General features: G+C 38.6%; 1 long non-coding RNA gene across 1 annotated transcript; it reads left to right on the forward strand.

Moving 5' to 3' along the window:
• Window positions 1–5,675: 5,675 nt before the first annotated feature.
• LOC145801194 (uncharacterized) lies at window positions 5,676–6,118 on the forward strand. Its single transcript, XR_014342273.1, has 2 exons — window positions 5,676–5,804; window positions 5,883–6,118. It is a non-coding gene; the product is annotated as an uncharacterized LOC145801194 (long non-coding RNA).
• Window positions 6,119–7,419: the final 1,301 nt, after the last annotated feature.

Genomic DNA, 7,419 nt, shown 5'->3' on the forward strand with positions numbered 1-7,419 from the left:
CATGAACCCCACTGGAGAGAATGCGCTGATCTTCGCGCACACTAGTCCCTCCAACACAAGCATGAACCTTCACACTTTGCTGGGCAAGTTCAAGAGTGGGTGGAAGAACCAAAGCTTGGCACTCAACCAAGCTATAATCTAGCTGCTGCAGAATTCCAGAGCAGAATGTTGCAGTGTTTCCAGTTCCAGACTGTCTCGTCATATGAGGTGAAGAATTCTTCTCCATCAGCCTCACACATGACTACAGTTGCACAAATCTTTGTTGATTTTATCAGCGGAATAGGTTGAGGTCCGGCGGGCGGCTAAGGTGAGGTTGCCGCCCGCCGGGGAAGCGAAAATACTAGGTTTTAAACCAGCTCTGATACCATGTAAGAAATAATGTATAGAGAAAGAGAGAGAATAAATTGTATGTATTATTATTGATTGATATTTTGATTTTTATTACAATGATTCATGATTCCTATATATAGAAGAGGGTGAGTGTGTAGTAGGTAAGGAGTAGGTGAAGTGGAGGTGGTAGTGGTGTAGTGGGTTAGGTTTAGTGGAGTAGGTGAGGTGGTAGTGGTGTAGTGGGTTAGATTTAGTGGAGTAGGTGAGGTGGTAGTGGTGTAGTGGGTTAGGTTTAGTGGAGTAGGTTTAAGTGGGTGAAGTAGGTGGAGAGTAGGTGGATTTTAACAATATATTATAATAAAATATATATATATATATATTAAAATAAAAGAAAAGGGTGAAAGAACGTGGATGAAATAAATTAAGAGAAAGGAGAGATATGATTAAAGTGGGTTTGAAAGTGGGAAAAGATGAGAGAGAGGGAGATAGAGTGGGTGCATGATGATGATGTTGGGTCCATGGAGAGAGAGAGAGAGAGAGGGATGTCCAAGAAGCTTGTGCTTTTGATAGTTACACATTACCCAAGCTGTATGTGAAGATGCATGTTACTGTCTTACACTTCTGCAGGCTTGGTATTCTTTGTGGGGCACTTGCAACACGTGACATTGAAAATTGTATTCGAAAATGATGACATCTCCAACATGAAACGTCTTGGAAGCAGCCCAGGCCTTGTAATCAATATTCCCAATGATGGTTCAACCAGCGGAGTCCCCAACCTTGTACACTGCTGCCATTGAAACCTTCAAGCCAGCAAACATGGCTACCAACAACAGAGCCACAGCTCTACACCCCACACCCAAATCCATGGCTAAGAGAGAGAGAGCAAATCGGGAAAAAAACAGCAGTGACGAGTAGAAAAGCAGCGCCAGAAACGCCAACGACGACGAGGAGTAAGAGTACAACCACGGATATGTGAGAGGCGAGGTGAACGGCGATAGAGGCTAGACGATGATGCGAGTGCCGCCGCCGACATAGCGGAGGAGGGGTGTAAGAAAATGTTGAAGAAGTCAAGGTATGTGTAGAAAATAAGCGGAATAAGTTGAGGTCCGGCGGGCGGCCAAGGCGAGGTTGCCGCCCGCCGGTGAAGCGAGAAATACTAAGGTCTTAACCTTGCTCTGATACCATGTAAGAATTTATGTATTATTGATTGATATAATGTTATATTTATTACAATGATTCATGATTCCTATATATAGAAGAGGGTGAGTGTGTAGTAGGTAAGGAGTAGGTGAAGTGGAGGTGGTAATGGTGTAGTGGGTTAGGTTTAGTGGAGTAGGTGAGGTGGTAGTGGTGTAGTGGGTTAGGTTTAGTGGAGTAGGTTTAAGTGGGTGAAGTAGGTGATAGGTTTTAACAGTATTTACTAACTCTGATCATCAATTTAGTAGAAAAACACCAACTCTGATCGTCACGCAAAAGGTGATTTCTCCCTAATGTTTAAAATCTGAAGGCAAACAAGCTATCTTGACATCTTATAAGTTGGTCATTGAAATAATTAGGTAAGGATTCTATCTGACATGGCTAGACATAACCTGATAATTAAACCAGTAATTCATGGAGACAGGCTGTTCTCTGAGAGCTAGAAGTGGGCCACCTTCATTGTTGTATACTGGCAAATGTGCTTTCAAACACTTGGGAGTTTGTGTTTGTCTTTACATTTGTAGTTTGTACAAATATAAAATTTTACTACTTTATGGTGGACTTGGTAAGAGTAACTCCAACACCATTTTGCCTACAAAAGTATACAAAAAGGTACACTCTTGTATTTTGCTTAACCACTACTCCAACAAATTTTTTAGCTGCTCATACAAACTAACTTTACTTATTTTTTTAAAAAAATGCTAATTGCACAAATGAAAAAAAAAAAATGCAAAGAATTTAGATAAAAAAATGAATAGCAACATTCAATATTTTTATTTCCTGGGAAACAACATTCAATCAATTCAATTTTGTTTTTTACCATATAATCATATATGTACAAGGAAAGCCTATAAACCCCCAAATCAAATAAACACAAAAATAACCTTATAAAATTAGGAGAAGAAACAAGAGCCTCAAAAAGCTTTATAAAGGAAAACAATAGTAAAACATATTGTAGAGGGGTAGAATTTAAATGGTTAACCTAATCATGAGATTTGCCTTTTTTAGGCAAATAAGTTTCATTAAATGAACAAGGGTCAAAACCCAAGGGAAGTGGCCCAACCATAAAGCCGAACTAGGTCCGACTCGCTGGATTCAAATAGACCATTCGACAACAAAATACCAAAGGGAACCCGCTGAGGCACTACCTGTTGCGGTTTAGTAGTTGAGATGATCTACCTCCACGCCGCCATCTCACATTGCAGCACCGCCTTTGAGATAGTACTTGAAGTACACTTGTCGAGGGAAGAGTAGCCGAGGTGACTACAACCTTCGCAACCATATTTTGATGCAAGACTTCCCAAGGTGTAGCAGCCTTTGAGGGAGGCCTCCCTTTTGCAAACAAAAACTAATGCTTAGCGCTGATAGCAAGCCCCAAATCATTATTAGCTCAGCTTTGATAGCAAACCCCAACGCTTATTGGTTGGAGCTAATCGCAGGCCCCTGAGATGCTAGTATATTGCGGCGACCTCGCGAAGATGGGAACAAGGTAGCCTGAAAGCAAGGGACTCCCTTTCCATTTACCTAGGTCATGAACCTGCTTTGGCCGCACATGTAGGGTCATGGAAGCCTCCTTGGGCTTGGTATGAGGCGTAACCCTTACTGTGGCCCACGTCCTGGGAAGCTGGGAAGTATATGGTTAGGTAGCTAAGGGTGGAGGAGTCACTGAGGTAGACACAAGTATGGCTAATAGCAAGTCATAAGCCTTGAGAATGCATGTCTTAGGAAACTGAATTGAAAAGGCCGGTGCCGCAACAACGACACCTGCTGAGATTTGTACAAAAAAGGTATATGTTGAGGCTCGTGCCAAACAAATAGTACAGTGGCACTTGTTGAGGTTTTGTGCCAAACATATAGTACATGTCAAGGGACACACGTCTACCAACGCCTATTGGTTCATAACAGAATATCCTGCAACACGTGTTGCTGCACTGTTTGGCCACTTGGTATATTCTGATACCAAAGAAAAGCCTATAAATATGACCCATTTTCCAAGGTCAAGAGAGAGCTTCTTGGGAATTGGAAGGATATGCTTCCCATTTGCACTGCCTCATTCTTGGGTGATTATTCGGTAGTTTGGAATATGGCCACGTGGTGCTTCAGGGTAGTATGATTGGTGGAGCAGGTGGAGTGTTGATTATTTGTGTTGAGTGATTGAGGAACATGAGGGGGCATAATCAAAGAGTATAGTCACGTGGTACTCCGGGAATATTGTATAATTTTTCCACATTCTTGCCCCGAATCACTTGCTTCACCCTCACCCGGCTATTTACTCTCCAACCTTCCCAAATTATTGATCCATTAACATAGCTTTGCCTCTCTAAGTAGTATTATTATTATTGTTCATTTTGGACCCTCTACACATATCAAACATCTTCTTAGCATTCCAGAGGCCACCACAACACTTTTTCTTCACCAAGAAATCAAAGAAAGTGGGTTTTACAGTGAATAATCACTTGGGATATAGTAAGAACATGGCATATTTATAACCCCTGCCACAATCATCTGCAACCAGGTACAAAACTCTCACTCTCTCGTCCTTCCTCTATCTTCAAATCACTCTTTCTATATATAGGCCCCGCCACAATGTTGTGCAACAAAGTATGAAACTTTCACTTTCTCTCCCTTCCTCTCTCCTCAAATCACACTCTTGATCTCTCTCTCTATGTATATGTATGCTCTATTCTTGCAATAACCCAAATCGTTTCTACCTATAAATTTTCATGTGGATTTTGTTTCGGTAATTGACTATTCCCACTTTCTTAATTTCTTGGTAGATAGTGTTGTCATGGTGGCCTCTGGAATGCCGACAAAATGTTTGTTGATATGCTTTAGTGTTGTTTTCTTTTAGAAAGATAATTTTTGATGCTCTTGTTTCCCCCCCTAATTTTATAAGATTATTTTTGCGTTTATTTGATTTTGGGGTCTCTAGGCTTCACTTGTACATATATGATTATATGGTACGAAACAAAATGCATTTTTATTTTTTATTGAATTGATTGGATGTTGTTTTCCAGGAAACAAAAATATTGAATGATGCTGTTTCATTTTTTATCTAATTTCTTTGCATTTTTTTCCCATTGTGCAATTAGCATTTTTTTTTTGGTTGTAAATCAGTTGAGTTAGGCAGTCATATATACACATATATAGAAAGAGTGATTTGAAGAAAGAGGAAGGGAGAGAGTGAGAGTTTCATACCAGGTTGCAGATTGTAATGGAGATTGTGGCGAGGGTTACAAACTTCAAGGCTTATGTATGTTTTTCCTAGCCCTCAAAGACTGTATATCTAGCCACCGTGAATGGCGTGAGGCAATATGGATCATCCTTTGCCTAGCCTATTGAAGTTGGGATGAGATTAGGTAAAATGTGTAAATAGCTCAAAATGGTTCTCCCATTGGAGATGCTCTAACAAATAGGGATATTATTCATTCAAAGTGGTGCCAGATGTAGAGACATTAAATCAATATGGGGAAGATTACCTTTTCTCTTCCTTTCTAGATGAATGAGGCGCTAATGGTCAACTACAATCTAAACTGTTATATTGACAATTTGCAGTTTTATTTTTCTGTTCTGTTTCTAACTATTGCTGGGATGGGCGAGGGCAGTTTTATTTTTCTGTTCTGTTTCTAACTATTGAGGGCATCATGGTATTGGTGTTCCTAAACCATCATCTCATGTCAACTGATATTATGGTTTTACAGTGACTTGTTATCCTGGTGTATGGTGGGCGGGGTTGGTCTAACTCGATGGTGTCCCAAGTGGATTTAATGGATCACATTATTTATGAGGTTGTGAGGGATGGTATCTGCATTGCACTACTAGTTTATATTAGGCTTGTTTGGTGCAGGTTCTAGTAAGCTTAACGCTGATAATAAAAAATCAGAAGCTAAAAGCACCTCCCTCCGCTTCCCAATGAAGGACCTCTACTAGTTTATATTTAAACTATTTATGCCTCATAAACTATAAGCAAAAGCTGTATCAAATACTTTGAACATGAGTTTCCACAAAAAGAAAAAAAAAAAACCTTATGAACAACTTCGTAAGTTGCACCAAACAGCCCCATTGACTGTTGAACTAGCTATCTCTTCCGATGTGTTGGTCCTGTTTCCATGATCAATCAGATGAATCATTAAAGATGTCAATTTGTACTTATCTTCAATGTTCAAGATGCTTCATCTCATCTGACTCCTCTCTCACTCTAGGGGAATTGCAATGCATTGTAATTACCTTGCGGATTTGCTAGTGGCTTTATCCTTCAGTTTACCATCTGGGATAAGGTAAGTTCCCAATTATACTGTATTGTACATTGATATAGTATAAAAATAGTTAGTATGAGAATCCATGTGTCTTTGCAGTTCCCCAGTTCCATACTTCTATTCTATCCAATTTATCTTCTTATTTTGTTAATATGGAGAGAAAGAAGAGATGAAGCTCGCTGCGCAGAGAAGTATAAGGAAGTGTGGGCAGAATACTGTAAAATTGTTACATGGAGGATATTACCATATGATTATTAACCAGGTCATTGGCAGTTGCTAAATTTGTCTTGATGATATGGCATGCATTTGCTGTGATGTGTGATGTGCAGACCGCCCCCCCCCCCCCCCCCCCCCCGCCAAAAAAAAAGTCTTTGCTCCAAATGAGGATTGTGGCTGCCATAAGAATCGCGTGCGCAAAGAATTTTGTGATTGATGCTAGTAGTTTGTACACTGCATATATGTATAATAGCCTTTTGATAGGTTGTCACATTCAAAATACCAGTTTTGTGGTTCTTCTAAAAAATTGTGGCTCTTATCTGTTGTCCATTATCATCCGATAAAAATTGATTCAATAGAGGGAAGATCTAATGTCTGCTATCAATGTAAATAATATTTATGGGTGATTCTTACTATTTGTTTATTTTGTTTTTTGAGACTGTAGGACAAGATCCATACGGGTAAAGCTCTCAGTTCCTCTTCTCCTTGGAACCGGGCTTAGCATAGTTTCAGTTGATGCCTCCATCTCAAAATCACCAGTGATTTAGTTTTTTTGTTCATTTTCATGGTAAGCAAATGGAGATTAGAAAAGATGCTGGAAAGTAGTTAAACAAAGTTTGATAAGCAAGGTTTGAATGAAATTGTTATTACAGGTCTATGTTATTGAACCTACTAAGAATGGTGTGTATCTGACTGTGAGTTCTGTTAGACAAGGGCTAGGATAGTTTTAACTTCATATCTCTTTTTACTGAACTGAGGAGTTAAAGAGTGCTACTAAACACACTTCAAATTTCTTTTCAGAAAATTCTTGGACTGTTTGGTGTAGCTTTTTGTTACTGAAAATTTGATAATAAAAAATAGAAGTTACAGTTGTGTTTGGTTTATAGATTTGGATAGGAATTGAAAAAGGAAAAGGAAAAAGTATGTGAAATGTAGTTATATTTCATTCAAAATCACTCACTTTTTTTCTCTCTTATTATATTTTTGACTAAATTCATGAATCAAACACAGCTTAAATGTTTCTATTTTCTTTCGTTTCAAGAAAAAGTTTATATAAGTTACTTTGGTCTCATAAATAGAAATTGCACCAAATATAGATTTTCAAAATTAAAAGAAAAAAAAAAAATTGTAAGCAGCAGAAGTTGCATAGGCCTCTATGCGAGCATATATTTTTCAATGGGAGAAAACTTTGAAGTGTGTATTTAGACGTATCCAAATTTCCTATTTTGTTCCATTTAAGCCTGTTTTGACCCAAATGGTTGTTAGTAGTACTCAACAAAGGCTAGCCTTGTTTATAAGAATTTAGACAATTTAAACATTTTGGGCTGGTATACCTTCTTCATTTCTAATAATGTTGACATGTAGATTCTTATTTTCCATATTATAAATTTATTAACACCAAAAAAAGGAAGTATCTTTT

This window comes from Camellia sinensis, chromosome 10 (genome assembly GCF_055761805.1).
Source record: "Camellia sinensis isolate YWXY chromosome 10, ASM5576180v1, whole genome shotgun sequence".
Classification (NCBI taxonomy): domain Eukaryota; kingdom Viridiplantae; phylum Streptophyta; class Magnoliopsida; order Ericales; family Theaceae; genus Camellia; species Camellia sinensis.